Source organism: Sycon ciliatum, chromosome 13 (genome assembly GCF_964019385.1).
Source record: "Sycon ciliatum chromosome 13, ocSycCili1.1, whole genome shotgun sequence".
NCBI classification, from domain to species: Eukaryota; Metazoa; Porifera; class Calcarea; order Leucosolenida; family Sycettidae; genus Sycon; species Sycon ciliatum.
In genome coordinates, this window is record NC_088655.1 from 25,317,424 (window position 1) to 25,337,387 (window position 19,964).

Below are 19,964 nucleotides of genomic sequence, written 5' to 3' on the forward strand. Positions count from 1 at the left end.
GAGTACTGTGAAAGCCATTATTCTAACCAGGCGCATATATAACGATTTCCCAAAATCGACTAGTTCACGTGTACCAAAGGTAACGATTTTCACTCATTCTCAACGCTCAATAGGACAGTATATGTATCGATTTCTGTATAACGATGTCTATTTACACGACAGATTTCTCCTCGTTAACTCGTTAGAGTTAGCACTTCGTCATATATATGGCTTTTACAGTAACATTTCCTGCTATCGTGGAGTGTGGCAGGTGAACTGTTCATGCAGTCGTCGGCAAGCGTCATGTGGTCCCGTCTCGTCAAATACAAACAAATCTACAACTGCTAAAACGAGAAATTCTGATGAACACATGTGGTTGACTTACTCAGATTGAAAGCACATGCCACAGTGTGCATTTGTCGTGCGACATGCCACTTCGCTCTCTACTTGCTGTCATGCAAAGTGTAGCTGGGTGATGCCACATTGAGTGGTTGTTCATCATATTTCTCTACCCATGGCTTGTTTCCCTTGGCTGGAGAACCTCCCCTCATTGTAGTCAAAGCGTGATTTAGGCAGTCGACCTCATCACCTCCAGCGGGTAACCGTCCGCCTAGGCGCCTGCACTGCTCCTTCGCCTGTGACAAAGTTGCCGTATTGGCATACACAGCAATGTGAGCTCTGCTTTTCTCACACATGTAGCTACTCTCTATGCACAGAAAACAGCCCGTACACATATACACATACAGACACATTTGAGCGAGAAGGAGGGAGATATGTACTTCCTCCAGAAACAAAAACTTTGTTACTTTCTTGCACTAAATTCCCATGCACAGAAAAGAGCAAGTGCACATAAACACGTACAGACAGATTTGAGCGAGAAGGAGGCAGATATGTGGATAAAGCATTGGGTGTGTAGGCACGCATATGTATAACAATTACATTATCCTAGTTCCGTTGTGCGAGCGTGGATTTATTTAAAAAAAACAGTGAAGAGAACCGCTCAGGCCCACACGTGCACGCAAACACATACACGCACATGCCTATGCACACATACCCGCGCATTTTTTTTTTTTTTTTTTTTTTTTTTTTTTTTTTTTTACTAAGGCCACAGCTTCCAATCATGACATGCAAAGCAGCGGTGCAGCATCGCAGGCATGAATCGTGGACGTGGTGACGGGGTCTGATGTGCTCCACCGACCTAGGGTCTCGGCTTCACTGCACAGCAAACGCGTCGAAAGAAAACGGGGGCTAATAATTATCGGGAGATGGGGGGGGGGGAGAAGAAGAGAAGAAAGAGAAGAGAGAGAGAGAGAGAGAGAGAGAGAGAGAGAGAGAGAGAGAGAGAGAGAGAGAGAGAGAGAGAGACGAGAGAGAGCGAGAGAGCGCGAGAGAGAGAGCGCGCGCGCGCGCGCGAGAGAGAGAGAGAGAGAGAGAGAGAGAGAGAGAGAGAGAGAGAGAGAGAGAGAGAGAGAGAGAGAGAGAGAGAGAGAGAGAGAGAGAGAGAGAGAAGAGAGAGAGCGAGAGAGAGTGAGAGAGAGCGAGAGAGAGCGAGAGAGAGCGAGAGCGAGAGCGAGAGAGAGAGAGAGAGAGAGAGAGAGAGAGAGAGAGAGAGAGAGAGAGAGAGAGAGAGAGAGAGAGAGAGAGAGAGAGAGAGAGAGAGAGAGAGAGAGAGAGAGAGAGAGAGAGAGAAGAGAGAGAGAGAGAGAGAGAGAGAGAGAGAGAGAGAGAGAGAGAGAGAGAGAGAGAGAGAGAGAGAGAGAGAGAGAGAGAGAGAGAGAGAGAGAGAGAGAGAGAGAGAGAGAGAGAGAGAGAGAGAGAGAGAGAGAGAGAGAGAGAGAGAGAGAGAGAGAGAGAGAGAGAGAGAGAGAGAGAGAGAGAGAGAGAGAGAGAGAGAGAGAGAGAGAGAGAGAGAGAGAGAGAGAGAGAGAGAGAGAGAGAGAGAGAGAGAGAGAGAGAGAGAGAGAGAGAGAGAGAGAGAGAGAGAGAGAGAGAGAGAGAGAGAGAGAGAGAGAGATAGAGAGAGCTGGGAGATAGAAGAGCACAGTGCTCTTGGTGATGGGGGCTGCGAAGGATAGCAGGTTCTGGGATATGTGCATGAGAATCAGAATATTGGTGATGATGGCAGCAGGGTTATAAGGTAAGCAGCTGAACACTCATAAGAACAGGGAAAGCGTTGGCGAGCAGATTCAAAGTGCATCAGTAGCAGAGAGCCAGTCCTGAGCAAGAAGGTGACGGTACACCTTTTTCTTAAAGCTTTGCATGTGGGGCTGGGCGGGTGGGTGGTGGAACAGGTCTGGTGGCAGGGCATTCCATGTTGCAACGGTGCAAGCAGGGAATCCTTGGAGACAGCTATTCCGGGTGTTGGCAGGCAGGCCAGTTGTCATCTGGTATGGATGGGAATCCTGCAGCTGGAGAGACTGACGGGTAGGTCTTGTCTCGGGGGCACGGTGAGTGGCTGGTTTAGGCAGCATCTGCTTCAGAGGGCTGGACGCATCTAGATAGCAGAGCTTGTAGGTATAGGCAAGTGCAGCTACCAGGCGACGGAGTGCCAGGCTAGGGAGCCAGGTACCTGCTCCGATGATGTGGAGGGCCCTTCGCTGGATCTGGTCCAGCTTCTTAAGATGGGACGAGGGTGAGCCCATCCACACTAAGGGGCAATACTCGAGTGTGGGTCGCACAAAGCCGTTGTAGACGCGTTGGCGGCTCTCGGCGTCCAGAATGGGAGACGCTCGCTTCAGGAAGCCAATCCGCTGGTTAGCACGGGAAGCTAGGGAGCGGAGGTGGAAGGAGTAGCTCAGGGTGTCGTCAAAGGTGACTCCCAGGAGTTTCAGCCGACTCTCTTCACTGACCGGTGTGCCGTCAAATGTTGCTCGAGGGAGCTCCCAGGGCTGGCGATGGTGGCCTATAGACATAGCCTGCGTCTTGGAGGGCTCAAATTTGATCCTCCACTTATGTCCCCAACGGGAAAACGCATCAATGCCCTGCTGGAGGAGCTCGGAGCCACAGTCAATGTCAGCTCTTGATGTGAGGCAGTGGAAGAGAGTGGTGTCGTCAGCGTAGGCTGCTAGCTCCATACCTGGTGGGAGGTGGTCCTCGCCATCATTGGTGTAGAGGATGAACAGGGTGGGACCAAGGATACTGCCCTGCGGCACGCCAGCTTTGGTCGGGTACGGACTGGAAAGTTCACCTCCAACTGCAACCCTCAAGTGACGATCAGTCAGGTAATCCCTCAGCCAAGCGAGAAGTGGACCAGTTACACCATAGCATTGTGCCTTGTGCAAAACGCCTACATGAGAGACGCGGTCGAATGCGCCAGCCACATCAACTGCAATGACTCGAACCACACCACCTCTGGCTGCAACGCGACTCCATTGGTAGTTGAGTAGCGTGAGTATGTCCTGGGTGCCGAGTTGGCTGCGGAAGCCATACTGACTTTTCGATAGGATGTTGTGTGCCTCCAGGAACTGTCGGATTGAGTGGTTAATAATGGCCTCCATGACTTTCGACAGAATAGAGAGGAGGGAGATCGGGCGGTAGTTCTTAACATCAGACTTGGATTTTTTCTTGTGCACCGGCACAACCATTGCCGTCTTCCACATTGTAGGTTGCCGACCTTGGTGGAAGGCCTGCGAAAAGAGCCGCGACACGGGTGCAGCCAGCTCTTTGCTGCATTGCCGGAGTACACGCCCGGGGATGCCGTCTGGACCCGTGGCTTTGGCGGGGTGGAGTTGCCTCAGCTTCCGCTCAACCGTGTTTGGCCGAAAGTGGACATTGCGGAGTTGAGCTTGAGATCGGGGGCGGACTGGAGGGAGGCTGTTGGCTTGCAAGTCGTTGTCACCAAGACTGCACTTTGCGGAGAAATACTGCCCGAATGCTTCGGCCTTTTCGCTGCAGGTGGTGTGCTCAGTTCCGTTCGACGCACGCAGAACAGGTATGTCTGCAGAGCGGTGTCCTTGCCCACCTGCTCGCTTGACGGTTGTCCACCATTGTCGGCTGGAAAGGGCACCTTCTCTTATCTTTCGGCGGATACTGGTAGTGTGCGCTTGCTTGGCTCTGTGCAGACAGTTTGTTGCTTCACCTGTTGCCATAGAGTAGGCCAGCCGCAGGTGTGCATTGTTGGGCGAAGATCGGTGACGTCGCCAGGCCCGTTGCTTCCTGTCAACAGCTTCCTGGCACTCAGGTGACCACCAGGCTGGGTCTCCCTGGCGTAGCTTCAGGGTTTTGGATGGAATGAACATCTGCATGCCCTCTTTGATCTTCTGTGTGAGTTTCACACAAGATACGTCAATGCTGTTGTCATCAGTCAACACCCAGTTTGTGGACCGAAAGAAAGCCCGTAGCCGAGGCCAGTCAGCATGCTGGTAGCGCCACACGGTTCGCTTACTGGGACGGTCACAGGAGGGGGCAACTTCAAAGTCAGTTATCACAATTGCGTGGTCAGATTTCCCTAGAGGTGGATGGAGAGTTGAGATGACGCTTCCAGGGATATCTGACATTATGAGGTCGAGGATATTATTGCCACGTGTTGGCTCATGGACATGCTGATCGAGGCAATGGTGGTAACACAGATCTTCAGCAGCTTCACCAGCAGGGGAAGTTCTACTGCTGCCTAGCCATTCCCGGTTGTGAACATTTAGGTCACCTGCAACGATGATATTCTGGCAGCATTGCCTAGCATCATCTATGCCAGAGCTGATGCTGTTTAGGGCAGAGATGTCCCCATCAGCGGATGAACCTGAGCGATACACAGCACATACTCCAATGGATGGGCCAGCTGCTGTCTTGAGGCGAACCCACAGGATTTCATTTCCACCAGTATCAATACATTCTAGTTCTGTGAAAGCCAGGTCGGCCCGAATCCAGATAGCAACACCGCCCCCCTGGGCCGTACGGTCCCTTCGAACTGGTGGGAAGTATCCAGGGAATGTGAGGTCAGCAGGCGTGGCCTTGTCCTCCGTGACTTTTGTCTCCGTGACGATGACAATGTCAGGGTGGTGGGCATTGAGAGAAGCTTGGAACTCCCCAAGTTTTGACAAGATACCGAAAGCATTTGTCAGCATGAGGCGGAGCATTCTAGGTGGTTGCCGTGCACGTGTTGGAGCCATCATTGTGAGGATTGGTTATCCTGCCGGGGTGGCTGCGCACCAGGCTGGGCAGAACGCTTCGCATCGTGCGACAGCGAATCAGGTGACCGCTCGGCAGAAGAACGTTTGTGGCTGCAGAAGAACGTTTGTGGCATGCATGCTCGCGCGCACACACACACACACACACACACACACACACACGCACACAGACATCAGAATAAACAATAACAAAACAGCAAGGAGAGTAGGGGGTGCAAAGCAAGCCTGTGCTGGTGAGGCAAGCGAACAACACTGACCTATGGTTAAAGTAGCTTACCCGATTCAAGTTCACACACAACCTTGTGCTTGGGTGCTGGGTCAGATGTTAGATCATAAAGTTTTTCGTCACTCGCATACTGTAAATGGCCGTGTTGGCTGGCCAACCAGGCAAAGCTGCCCCTGGGACGCAGGAAGTCCTGCACGCACGAGGTCTTAGATGCGATCTTTGCATTGAACGTCTTGCAATGTAAGGTTGCTTTGGCAAATGTCATATCCACGGGGAAATACTTGATGATAGTCGATGGGTGGTAGGGACATCTGATTCCGGCTGTCCAGTTTGAAAAAGAGCACGCACACGCACACGCACGCACGCACACCTGCCCTGTCCTGTCCTGTAGAGCCACTGCCACAGGGGTCACGTGGGCCCCGGAGGGGCATCAGAGAGGAAGATGGAGCACGCAGCCTGATGACGCCGTAGATGGTGGGGCAAACGGAACCGGCGAGAACACACGCATACATGGCTGAACGAATTACGCTGCTGGGCAGTCGGGCGCGGGCCAGTCCTCGAGCACCGGTGACGACCGCGGCCTTGCACAGACCGAAAGCAGCGGGCACACACGCACACACACACACACACACACACACACACACACACACACACACACACACACACACACACACAAGCATGCCTCAGACCTTAGACATGCCCATCGCGGAAGCAATGATAGCGAACAGCTATGACACACACACAAGCACACACACACACATACACACACACACGCACATCCATGTTGAATACCTACGGTAGAATATTTTTCGGAAATCAGCTTTATTGTTTTACCAACAAACAAGTCGAGGTCAATATCCTATTTATCACGATTCGGTCCTTCGGCCCTTTCTATTTTCTATAAATTTTCATGATTGCCATATCCCCTAAATTTGATTCTTGGGAGCTATTATAGCCATTTTAGTATAGCTTTGTACCATAGTGTACACAGGATGTTGCATAATTTAGGTTCAAGACTGTAAGAACAACATAGTTCAGCATCTGCGGCACAGTGGCTGGGTGGTATATGCGGTTGCTTAAGATAGATACTTTTGTGGGTTCGAATTCTGCTTGTTCTCTTCCTTTGTCTTCTTTCTTTCAAATTTTCTTGCTGAAGTGGAGAGAAATTTTTTAAGTCCCTACAAAGTCGAAGGATTTCAATGCCTGAGTGGTCGATATAAACAGTCGATACAAGCGGTCGATATTACGGCAATATGGGTAATATAGGACCAGCCAAGGATCACACGAATTAAGGTCGATTCATACGTCATTTCGAGTACCGGAAAAGCGTTGCAAATAAAGTTGATCTGAGCTCAACTATTTCCTGTACGCGAAATGAAGTATGAATCGGCCTTAAAGGGGAAGTTAAGGCAAAAATTAAAATTTCACCAGTTGTAGTCTTCGGGGTGCTGAGTCGAATGGTCTTGGTCCGAGAAAGCTGAGACCTTCCGTTCCTACTTGAATCCCAATCGAACTCGCGCACTTCCACCGAAACTGGGTGACTGCGCCCTACTAGATGGGGATTTGTATGCAAAATGTCACTAAAAGCGCCATTTCGTTCTTATAAAAGCACGCATGACCACGATTGGCCCATATGTTGTAGTCTTTTGGACGCTGAGTCGACTGGTTTTGGTCCGAAAAGGCTGCGATGCAGCGTTCCTCCTTTATTCCCAATTGAACATGGTTGAACAAGCGGTCACGTGCTCCTGGGTGCCCAAATCACCTGGTCACCACGCTAGCGGGCGACAACTTTCACACCAAGATTCAACTCGAGTTCAACTCGAGTGACAGGACTGCAGTCAAAAAAGGTCAAACAGGCTAGTAAGTTGTACCCTGCAGGCACGGTGACCAGGTGACTGGTGTACGCAGGAGCACGTGACCACTTGTTCGACCATGTTCGATTGGGAATAAAGGAGGAACGCTGCATCGCAGCCTTTTCGGACCAAAACCAGTCGACTCAGCATCCAAAAGACTACAACATATGGGCCAATCGCGGTCATCCGTGCTTTTATAAGAACGAAAGGGCGCTTTTAGTGACATTTTGCATACAAATCCCCATCTAGCAGGGCGCAGTCACCCAGTTTCGGTGGAAGTGCGCGAGTTCGATTGGGATTCAAGTAGGAAGGGAGCGTCTCAGCTTCCTCGGACCAAGACCATTCGACTCAGCACCCCGAAGACTACAACTGGTGAAATTTTAATTTTTGCCTTAACTTCCCCTTTAAGGCTTTGTTTACATAAGGTGTTTCAATCAGGGTTGAGTTCGGGCCAAGTTTCAACCCGGGTTGAGTCGGGCCAAGTTACAACCTGCCATGAACACCGATTGACTGCCATGTTTACATGACGCCCTGCGCTTGACCCGAGTTGAATATTTGCCCCGGGCTGATTCCAACCCTCCCCCAAGGAGAGGACTGAAATCAACCCGGGCAAGAAATCGTACTAAGGGGAGGGTTGAAATCAACCCCGAGTCAGAAATCGCACTAACGTACTTCTTTGTGTGTCTCGTGCCAGGTTTGAATCACTGCACATGCAAATTTCGCGCGAAAGGATTCAAGTGACCATACAGGACTCTAGAAGTGGACTTTTGGCAGCAAATCAGTAATTTACCTGGGTCAACTGTCTTCATGCAAACACACACCTATTTTTCCATCATAAAGACTTTCAACCCGCGCTGAACTCGACCCGGGTTCAAAATTCTCATGTAAATGCAGCCTTAGTGGATGGCAATATAGAAGAGTGATGAACCCGATGCGCTAAGGTTTATATTTCACGTAAAAGCGTACTAGTGGAATGTATTCTACTTATGCTGACCGTCTTACAAACTGACAGTCAACTCCTCTTAGGCCAGCTTTAACCCCGGGGCAACGGTATATATGGGGTTTATACGAGGTTTATATTGAGCTGGGGTTTATATGCCCAATATAAATCAGGAGCATGATGGAGAAGTTGCCTGGACGTTTGTATGAAAGGTCAATAAAACGACTCCCACAAGCAGCATACCGTCTAACACATCTAGAGAAGAATACAATCTACAGCTCTGGGTGGAATGAATAGAACGTATCAACCAAAAGAGGAAGTTTCTACCAAGATCTGATAGGTCAAAAGCAGACGTCACCCTGCTTTTCCCTGTGAAACAACTGGCCAAAACTCGGCACCGGGAAAAAAACAATACCAAACCCAAAGCCCACGTAAAAGTGGAAAAAAACTGTGGCAATAGGGGTGGGGTGGAATTCTATCGTTGTCATACTATTGTCATACTTACGTATAGTTGGCGAGGCATCAAAGAACGAGGCTGTACATACAGGAGAGCAGAAAATGAGCTTTACTATTATTATTGTAGAAAGGAAAAGGACATATGGATACGAGTTAAGAGTAACTCTCCATCACTGTATCTCTCCATCACTGTGCCTAGTTATTGTACTTTCTGACTGTATATAGTATCATGTTACAGTGATGGAGAGTTACTCTTAACTCGTATCCATAATGTCCTTTTCCTTTCCACATTTATTTATGGCTCAACATCCGAGTTTCAAATTGCACACTATTATTATTATTATTATTATTATTATTATATCTCCACCAAGCTCTCGCAGCCTTATCCCCTCGTGATGGGAAAGCTGCGGACGGACCTGGCTTTCAGCCTTGTCCGCGACTCCGTCCTGATGGTTCGTGGGAGTCGCCGTGCATTCCGTGCACCTGGTCTGGCGGCGGATGTGGATGCTGTTTCTGTGGAGGCCCGCATTCCCGCCACTACGTGACGCTAAGTCCTCCTGGGGTTTGCCGCTCTCCGGTCCTCTTTCATCCCGTTCTCCCCTCTTTTTTGGGGATTCTTTGTACTTCGTCTTTCTTGTTTTCCTTGTTCCTTTGTTTTTTGTAGGACAGATTTTTGGTGTACTGATTTCGGTCGTTGTTGTGTCTGACTCTATTCCCAATATCTAATTCTGTGGTTGGTTTTCCAACTCATTGGGTTGTAGTTTCCATCATGAGTTTGATTCCATCGTGAGTTTGATTCCATCGTGAGTTTTGATTCTATTTGCTATTTTTCGTTCCATTTTTGAGCTCATATTTTATTTTCCTGATTTCTTCTCCAGTGTATGTTGTATTGCATTTTAATACATTGTGTTAATTTTTGCCCGTAAAAGAGGCTTGCACCATTATTATTATTATTATTATTATTATACTCATAAAAAGGACACACTTCAGGCTCATTACAAACATCTTGAAAGTTTTTGTCTTCACAAGTATACTTTCAAGCCTTCTCATCAGGTGAAATACAGGCAAGGGAAAAGGAACAGGAACAGTGGATTAAATACAGTCAGAAGGTGGTAAAACAGCGCAAAAAGAAAGAAAGAAAGAAAGAAGATAGCTAAAGTAAACAGCGAAAATTGCAATAATGACACAAAGGTGCAAATGCGAGAAAACTCAATAAGCGCGACATGTAGTGCGACAACAAGAGACAACCACTGGACCGTTAGTTACATGTATGTCCAGTGGTTGTCTCTTGTTGTCGCACTACATGTCGCGCTTATTGAGTTTTCTCGCATTTGCACCTTTGTGTCATTATTGCAATTTTCGCTGTTTACTTTAGCTATCTTCTTTCTTTCTTTCTTTCTTTCTTTTTGCGCTGTTTTACCACCTTCTTACTGTATTTAATCCACTGTTCCTGTTCCTTTTCCCTTGCCTGTATTTCACCTGATGAGAAGGCTTGAAAGTATACTTGTGAAGACAAAAACTTTCAAGATGTTTGTAATGAGCCTGAAGTGTGTCCTTTTTATGAGTATTATCGCATTTTTGTCTCAGAGGAAACTGTATTATTATTATTATTATTATTATTATTTTACAAGAAGTCGGAGGCGGATAATACTTTAGTAACGAACGTACGTGTTGGGTCGTAAGTATCCACGCAAACACACATCCAGTCAAAATAAGGCACTTGTCAAAGTATCCGAACGTTTTCGGTCCCTTCTCATCAAGGATTATACAGGGAATGGCTCAAGTTGGAAAGACTAAAACTTATATAGCGTAAAGATATGAGATAACAACACTCGTGACAAGGTGGAAAAAGTATCAAGTTCAGTACGACACAAAAACTCGAAGGAAATAATAATAGCGACAAGAACATAGTGAGCAAATTAAGTTACATTGTTAACACCTCGACGAGGAGTAACACCAAACAATTGTAGCGACAACACATTTTCTTTCTGTACGCAAAGTTCAGGATCTAACTTACGGATATACAAAGCTTCTAACACAGCCAGATGCAACGCACATCTACCACGTGACAATATTGAGAACACATTATCACTGTACAACTCACGACAATTGGTACGGGCTGACAGATGTTGCTTAATGGACGAAGTGCGATTCTTAGCTCCGTTGGGTGTAGTCTCCTCCAATGTCCCGTCATCTCGCCTCTTCGCGGCATCACCACTATCCGCCTCTTTGCTTTTCCGCGGCCTTCCACGTTTTCTGACACCAGCCGTTGTGTGCGCTATGCCCAGTGTCCTTTCAGCTACGTCTCCTCCATTGCGGATTTCTATTGATCTTCTTACTCCAACTTGTCCGGTGCTCGATATTGAGGTTCGTTTTCGCGGTCTACCACGTTTTCGAATATTGACTGTTGTTGTCACTTCCGTTGTCGTTGTACGTGCGCCCTCACCAGTCCGTATTTTTACTTGGCTTCGCGTAACCCTTCCCGACGCAGACAGATCCTTTGTCAATTTCGGTGGTTTACGTGTCGGTCTTTCACCATCTTTCACGCTGTTCTCAGCTGGACCCTGCGCTATACACGCGGAGGAGGACGGGCATGCAGTGATATCTTCACAGGAAGAGGAAGATCCACCGATGGACTGGACAGCACATTTTGGAGGACGACCACGGCGAGGACGACACTCACGCGCATCAAGCGGAACAAAACTTAACGGCACATGTTGACGAATGCGCGCGCCCAGGGGCTGAAGGGTTCTACCTACATACCGATCTTCACATTGTCGGCATTGAAAGAAATAGATAAGGTTACTTTTACTAAGGGTAGGTAGAACATCCTTCTTCACACTGAACGCACGCACTGTCCCAAATATGACGTACAGCTTGACGCACGGATAAGATGGACATACGATACCACGAACATCCTTCTCCACGCGCGCAGAACCGGCGCCAACCCAGGGTAAACGGAGCACCACTGGGCAAAGGTCAGGTCCAAATTGGATCGGCTTGTCTGTCGCCGGTTTTTCGTTGATAAGCTTGGCCAGAAATTCCTTTGGATAGCCGTTGTTCGTAAATATTGACGTCAGTCTGTCTAATTCGTCCTGCAATAGATGAGGGGAACATATTCTATGCGCACGATAAACTAGCGCTTTCACAAGATGTTTCTTCGATTTCGTTGGAGTATAGCGAAGGATGTTCTACCTACCCTTAGTAAAAGTAACCTTATCTATTTCTTTCAATGCCGACAATGTGAAGATCGGTATGTAGGTAGAACCCTTCAGCACCTGGGCGCGCGCATTCGTCAACATGTGCCGTTAAGTTTTGTTCCGCTTTTGCGCGTGAGTGTCGTCCTCGCCGTGGTCGTCCTCCAAAATGTGCTGTCCAGTCCATCGGTGGATCTTCCTCTTCCTGTGAAGATATCACTGCATGCCCGTCCTCCTCCGCGTGTATAGCGCAGGGTCCAGCTGAGAACAGCGTGAAAGATGGTGAAAGACCGACACGTAAACCACCGAAATTGACAAAGGATCTGTCTGCGTCGGGAAGGGTTACGCGAAGCCAAGTAAAAATACGGACTGGTGAGGACGCACGTACAACGACAACGGAAGTGACAACAACAGTCAATATTCGAAAACGTGGTAGACCGCGAAAACGAACCTCAATATCGAGCACCGGACAAGTTGGAGTAAGAAGATCAATAGAAATCCGCAATGGAGGAGACGTAGCTGAAAGGACACTGGGCATAGCGCACACAACGGCTGGTGTCAGAAAACGTGGAAGGCCGCGGAAAAGCAAAGAGGCGGATAGTGGTGATGCCGCGAAGAGGCGAGATGACGGGACATTGGAGGAGACTACACCCAACGGAGCTAAGAATCGCACTTCGTCCATTAAGCAACATCTGTCAGCCCGTACCAATTGTCGTGAGTTGTACAGTGATAATGTGTTCTCAATATTGTCACGTGGTAGATGTGCGTTGCATCTGGCTGTGTTAGAAGCTTTGTATATCCGTAAGTTAGATCCTGAACTTTGCGTACAGAAAGAAAATGTGTTGTCGCTACAATTGTTTGGTGTTACTCCTCGTCGAGGTGTTAACAATGTAACTTAATTTGCTCACTATGTTCTTGTCGCTATTATTATTTCCTTCGAGTTTTTGTGTCGTGCTGAACTTGATACTTTTTCCACCTTGTCACGAGTGTTGTTATCTCATATCTTTACGCTATATAAGTTTTAGTCTTTCCAACTTGAGCCATTCCCTGTATAATCCTTGATGAGAAGGGACCGAAAACGTTCGGATACTTTGACAAGTGCCTTATTTTGACTGGATGTGTGTTTGCGTGGATACTTACGACCCAACACGTACCTTCGTTACTAAATTATTATTATTATTATTATTCAAAGGATCAGTCGGGGAAGTGAACTGCCTGAAAAGAGAAAAGAACGCCAGACCCACCAGGACTCGAACCTGGGACCCTGCTTGTCATGAGCAATGCTCTAACCACTGAGCTATGGGACCAGGCTGAACCTAGAAGGCGCTGACAAGTTTTTCACTCCAAAGGCAGCTCACAACACGTGCCACACATACTGATGGCACTTGGGTCTTTTTCCCTCCCCCAGGGGACCAACCACGGTCAGTTTCTGGAAACTACCAGAGGTGAAAGAAAGTGATTAAATTTGGAAAGGATGGGAGAACTTCAAATTCAAAGGATCAGTCGGGGAAGTGAACTGCCTGAAAAGAGAAAAAAACGCCAGACCCACCAGGACTCGAACCTGGGACCCTGCTTGTCATGAGCAATGCTCTAACCACTGAGCTATGGGACCAGGCTGAACCTAGAAGGCGCTGACAAGTTTTTCACTCCAAAGGCAGCTCACAACACGTGCCACACATACTGATGGCACTTGGGTCTTTTTCCCTCCCCCAGGGGACCAACTACGGTCAGTTTCTGGAAACTACCAGAGGTGAAAGAAAGTGATTAAATTTGGAAAGGATGGGAGAACTTCAAATTCAAAGGATCAGTCGGGGAAGTGAACTGCCTGAAAAGAGAAAAAAACGCCAGACCCACCAGGACTCGAACCTGGGACCCTGCTTGTCATGAGCAATGCTCTAACCACTGAGCTATGGGACCAGGCTGAACCTAGAAGGCGCTGACAAGTTTTTCACTCCAAAGGCAGCTCACAACACGTGCCACACATACTGATGGCACTTGGGTCTTTTTCCCTCCCCCAGGGGACCAACCACGGTCAGTTTCTGGAAACTACCAGAGGTGAAAGAAAGTGATTAAATTTGGAAAGGATGGGAGAACTTCAAATTCAAAGGATCAGTCGGGGAAGTGAACTGCCTGAAAAGAGAAAAAAACGCCAGACCCACCAGGACTCGAACCTGGGACCCTGCTTGTCATGAGCAATGCTCTAACCACTGAGCTATGGGACCAGGCTGAACCTAGAAGGCGCTGACAAGTTTTTCACTCCAAAGGCAGCTCACAACACGTGCCACACATACTGATGGCACTTGGGTCTTTTTCCCTCCCCCAGGGGACCAACCACGGTCAGTTTCTGGAAACTACCAGAGGTGAAAGAAAGTGATTAAATTTGGAAAGGATGGGAGAACTTCAAATTCAAAGGATCAGTCGGGGAAGTGAACTGCCTGAAAAGAGAAAAAAACGCCAGACCCACCAGGACTCGAACCTGGGACCCTGCTTGTCATGAGCAATGCTCTAACCACTGAGCTATGGGACCAGGCTGAACCTAGAAGGCGCTGACAAGTTTTCTACTTGTCAGCGCCTTCTAGGTTCAGTTGGGTCCCATAGCTCAGTGGTTAGAGCATTGCTCATGACAAGCAGGGTCCCAGGTTCGAGTCTTGGTGGGTCTGGCGTTTTTTTCTCTTTTCAGGCAGTTCACTTCCCCGACTGATCCTTTGAATTTGAAGTTCTCCCATCCTTTCCAAATTATTATTATTATTATTTGAAACTTTGACAAGTGCCTTATTTTGACTGGATGTGTGTTTGCGTGGATACTTACGACCCAACACGTACCTTCGTTATTAAATTATTATTATTATTATTATTAGCATCGCTGGCTTCAAGCGAAGGTCCCTGGTTCGAGTCCTGGTGGTGACAGTCAATTTTTTCTTCAGACTTTTCCCGTTTGTCTCTTCCCCTCAAACCAGTTAATATTTTTTGACTTGGGGCTCCCCGCGTGCTAGTTTGTACGTGAAGTGTGGGGGGTTACAGTGAGGGCTGCGTCCCATCCGCCTGTGTGGATTCACAGGAAGTGTGAGTTACAAAGTCTGAAGAAAATGTTGAACGGCACGAAGGTTCTCACATCGTACAAACTTAGTAGCATTCTGCCATACGATTTTCTTTCCTTGGCTGTAAATCAAGGTGGGGCGCTCTCGCGAGACGGGGCGCTCTGGCGGTACTTTACGGTAGTTCCAACAAATCTACGAAGCATTAACCTACACCCCTCCAACTTGAAAGACTCAGGTGCGGAAAGTTCCAATGAGGGGAATGGATGTGCCACGAAAATGTGCACGGGCTACGTGCCTCGGCGACAAAGAATTTCGAACGTTACGGGATGATGATGGCGAGACTAGTAACACCATTGGACAAACTGATCTAACGAGAACTCGAAAACGCAAGGCAACTTGGGAGGCACAAAGGTATGTACAAATACGTCAACAGGGGAAGGTAAGCGAAGACAAACTGTCACAAACCGAAAGTACGTCGTGCGAAACCACTTGCTCATGTACAAAACTTGTCCATCATCGTTACATCAACATGGAGCTTAGTGATTAATTCGGGGTGTCCATACCAACTTTAGCATTACTGCACTGTGTAGGATAAAGTCATCCAAAATCACCAAAAAATGGGAGCTAACCAGAGCCATACATGATCGTTTTTGTATGAATGGAATGCTGTACTCGATCTGATGTGCTGTCATTGTGCAGAACACCCTTGTCAGGGAGACGTGAAACTCTATTACCTGGCTAATTCTCCCTCGTCAGAAGGTCGCACTATGAAGGAGGCTCAGGATGCATGTCAGGAGAGGGCAACTGACGTGCCAGGACCACTACTTAAGCCCTGCATGCAAGAGTTCCTCCAACTCATCGTTGTTGATAAAGCTCAGTGCGAACAGCCCGATTCTTCCCCTTACGAATACGCCACGTGCGTGATCAAGGCGTTCAGAAGTGGAATTGCCTGGTTTGGATTCACCCGTTCCGGATACGACCAGACGGCCCTTGCCACAGATGGGGTATCATACCCTACTGACACGCTGCTTCCAAAAACCATCTGTACATCGGGCTGAGTGGAAACCGCGATTGTTTGCATGGAGTTCCGCATGTAGTTCACGGAACTCAGTCCACCACATCCGCATGTTTTCCTTTGTGCACTAATGTTAAGTCAATATGCTGCTTACTAGTACATAAATTCTCTTTGCTAATTATACGTACAGCTGTTGTCGGTTGCTAATGAAGCTGATGTTGTATTGCAATCTTACCTGATCATACCTGATCAACTCACATTGAACAGGCGATGAGATCGCTCACTGACCTACATTGTATGTATCTATTATTGCAATAATAATGAACGAATAAAAGACCTCGGCGAAGCCGAGGTCTTTTATGAGGTCTGGTACTCCGCTTAGTTGATTATTGTTATTGCCGCTCCGGTGTCTATCTCAAACACAACAGGATTGCCAGCAAGACTCACACTCCACCTATAAGGATCCACGTTGGAACGCACATGACCCGAGCAACTGGTGTGGTGCAGCTCAACGCTGTATTCCGCCGTCTGGTCAGGTGATGCGAACTCAGAGGCTCTCTGCTCAGAAAACTGACGCACAGCCTTCGTCCGGCATACCTTTGCGAAATGATTCGACCTGCTGCAGGACTTGCACGTCTTGCCCCATGCTGGGCAATCCGAGCGGTTGTCGTGCCATTTCCCCCCGCATCCGCTACATTTGCGAACGGTCTTACTGGAAGGACTGGGCTGGTCACGACTTGATGGGTGTCGCCTCTCCACCTTATTGACTTGGGGATGTTCAGGCTTGCTGAAGCTGCTGGCCCCGGCCATGGCTGCCACAGACGACATTGTGACTTCCACTGACTGTGCATAAGTAAGGAGGTCTGCCAATGACATGCTGCTCTCCCTGAAAGCCTTTTCACGTACCTTCGACGACACACAGTGCTGTACGACCTGAGACTTTAGCTCTGTGTCCATATCTGCAAACTGACAGTGCTTGCCCAAACGCCTAAGACGAGTTACGTAGCTATCAAGGGTCTCCGACTGAGATTGTTTCTCACGGCGGAACAAGGAGATCTCGTATTCCCTATTGCGCTTCGGACTGAAGTGAGCCGTCAGAGCATCCTTCAAGTCGTCGTAACTTGTAATACTACTGCTGTCAAAGGTGAGGTAGACATCAAACACCTCCTCACCGCCACCGTGCAAGAGCTGGGCTCTCTGCCGCTGGTCTTCCGTGATGTTTGCAGCAATCAAATAATTATCGAAACGAGCCAGCCATTTCTCCCAACGAGGGCCAACTGACTCAGGCGGTTCCAAATCAAACGGGTTCAATGATTTTACTGTGCTCATCATGGCAGCTGAATCAAGAACTTCGTCGCCAAATATTATGATCACACCAGAGCAGTTCAGGACAAGGCAAAAGGGAACTGTTGACTTTAACATCAAAGCTAGAACGCCGAACTAGAACGACAGGGAAGCTCAGCAGCACAACGGAAATGCATGCGCGGCTGATACAAACTTAGAGTAGAGGAGTAGAAAGATAATGATCTATCACTTGAGGTAGCTCACTAGTAAGGATATCACACAATGTATGTGATGACATGCGCTAGCCAAACGTGCCTGCCGGTGAGCTGTGTACCTTGTAAAAATACCCCAAAAAACAGCTTTGTGAAGAAGCATTGAACAGAATGCTTTTGAAAAAGGCGCAACTTTCCTCAAGAGCCCTATACTTGCTCAAGTGGAGTCGGTTAACGTATGCACACAAATGGTGTTGCTATATATGGCCTCAGTGTAGCGACTTGTCTTTACGATCTTCCTATAACCTACGTTTTAAAAGTCGATATCCAGGAGGACTGAGGAGCTGGGGAGCTCAAAATCCCATTTTAGAGTAAAATTCTGAGATGGTTTCCCTTCATAGGGGCACTAAAACAAGAAATTGTTCTTTGCTGCCATACTGTACAAGTACAAATTTGCGTTCACGAAATCGTTCGTTATATCACTCCACCAGGAGATTTATTACGTACTAAATTCCGTTTTTGGTCGAGGTCTGTCACCCCGAACGTTCAGAAAAAAACTTCAGTTTGGCACAAACTTTAGTGAGTTCATGCCTCCTAATGAATATAGCGAAAGATAATTCCAAACGAAATTTTGTACTTATCCAGTAGTCAATAGGTCAGTTAAATCATGGTAGTACACTCAGATGTCTCTTATCCGGGCACCTTGGGACCGGGCACTGCCCGTATCTCAGATTTGCCCGTATCTCAGATTTGCCCGTATCTCAGATTTGCCCGTATCTCAGATTTGCCCGTATCTCAGATTTGCCCGTATCTCAGATTTGCCCGTATCTCAGATTTGCCCGTATCTCAGATTTGCCCGTATCTCAGATTTGCCTGTATCTCAGATTTGCCCGTATCTCAGGATAACTCATCTACCATGTACTTTATCATAATAATAATTATTATGTGGAAGAGAAAAAGACATATGGATACGAGTTAAGAGTAACTCTCCATCACTGTAACATGATACTATATACAGTCAGAAAGTGCAATAACTAGGCACAAAACTGACAGAGTACTGAAACATTCGACGTCCTGACACCTAGCTTCAACACATCTCCGTAGCGCTAACCGACAGCCTTCCAACTTGGAAGGTTCAAGGTTATGGAAAAGACCAAAGAGGGGAAGGCAAGCGCAACGAAAACGAGCAAAAGCTACAGTCCCAACGGAACAAAGAATGTCGATTGTTACTGGACGATGACGAGACCAGTACGATATTTGACAAAGCGGTCTAACTACAATTCGAAGCAGCAAAGCAGCACACCACCCAACTTGGGTGTCGGTTAGCGCTACGGAGATGTGTTGAAGCTAGGTGTCAGGACGTCGAATGTTTCAGTACTCTGTCAGTTTTGTGCCTAGTTATTGCACTTTCTGACTGTATATAGTATCATGTTACAGTGATGGAGAGTTACTCTTAACTCGTATCCATATGTCTTTTTCTCTTCCACATTTATTTATGGCTCAACATCCGAGTTTCAAATAATTATTATTATTATCATTTTTTAAAGAAATTTATTTGGCAGGCATTGCACATGTTCAGGTTACAGGAAGAATCCATTGATAAAAATGGGTGGATTTCACAGGTTGGTAGTGACAAAAAAAGCACTTGCGCATACGAAAAAAGTTCAAATCCCCCAAATTCCAAGCTTTTTTGCCATAGGAACTCGAGCTGAAGGTGCCCGGTAGAGAGACGTGCCCGTATCTGAGGCGTCCGGATAAGAGACATTCGGGTGTACTAGGTTCTTCATTTGACCAGGCGAGAGTCTTTTCAGGAGTACTGTGAAAGCCATTATTCTAACCAGGCGCATATATAACGATTTCCCAAAATCGACTAGTTCACGTGTACCAAAGGTAACGATTTTCACTCATTCTCAACGCTCAATAGGACAGTATATGTATCGATTTCTGTATAACGATGTCTATTTACACGACAGATTTCTCCTCGTTAACTCGTTAGAGTTAGCACTTCGTCATATATATGGCTTTTACAGTAACATTTCCTGCTATCGTGGAGTGTGGCAGGTGAACTGTTCATGCAGTCGTCGGCAAGCGTCATGTGGTCCCGTCTCGTCAAATACAAACAAATCTACAACTGCTAAAACGAGAAATTCTGATGAACACATGTGGTTGACTTACTCAGATTGAAAGCACATGCCACAGTGTGCATTTGTCGTGCGACATGCCACTTCGCTCTCTCCTTGCTGTCAACTGCTAAAACGAGAAATTCTGATGAACACATGTGGTTGACTTACTCAGATTGAAAGCACATGCCACAGTGTGCATTTGTCGTGCGACATGCCACTTCGCTCTCTCCTTGCTGTCATGCAAAGTGTAGCTGGGTGATGCCACATTGAGTGGTTGTTCATCATATTTCTCTACCCATGGCTTGTTTCCCTTGGCTGGAGAACCTCCCCTCATTGTAGTCAAAGCGTGATTTAGGCAGTCGACCTCATCACCTCCAGCGGGTAACCGTCCGCCTAGGCGCCTGCACTGCTCCTTCGCCTGTGACAAAGTTGCCGTATTGGCATACACAGCAATGTGAGCTCTGCTTTTCTCACACATGTAGCTACTCTCTATGCACAGAAAACAGCCCGTACACATA

General features: G+C 47.6%; 1 long non-coding RNA gene across 1 annotated transcript; it reads right to left on the minus strand.

The window, feature by feature from the left end:
- Positions 1-5,308: 5,308 nt before the first annotated feature.
- Positions 5,309-19,930, minus strand: LOC135829585 (uncharacterized). The gene is made up of 3 exons (XR_010555864.1): positions 19,615-19,930; positions 8,627-8,656; positions 5,309-5,649 (listed from the first exon to the last, which is right to left on the minus strand). It is a non-coding gene; the product is annotated as an uncharacterized LOC135829585 (long non-coding RNA).
- Between the last annotated feature and the right edge of the window lie 34 nt (positions 19,931-19,964).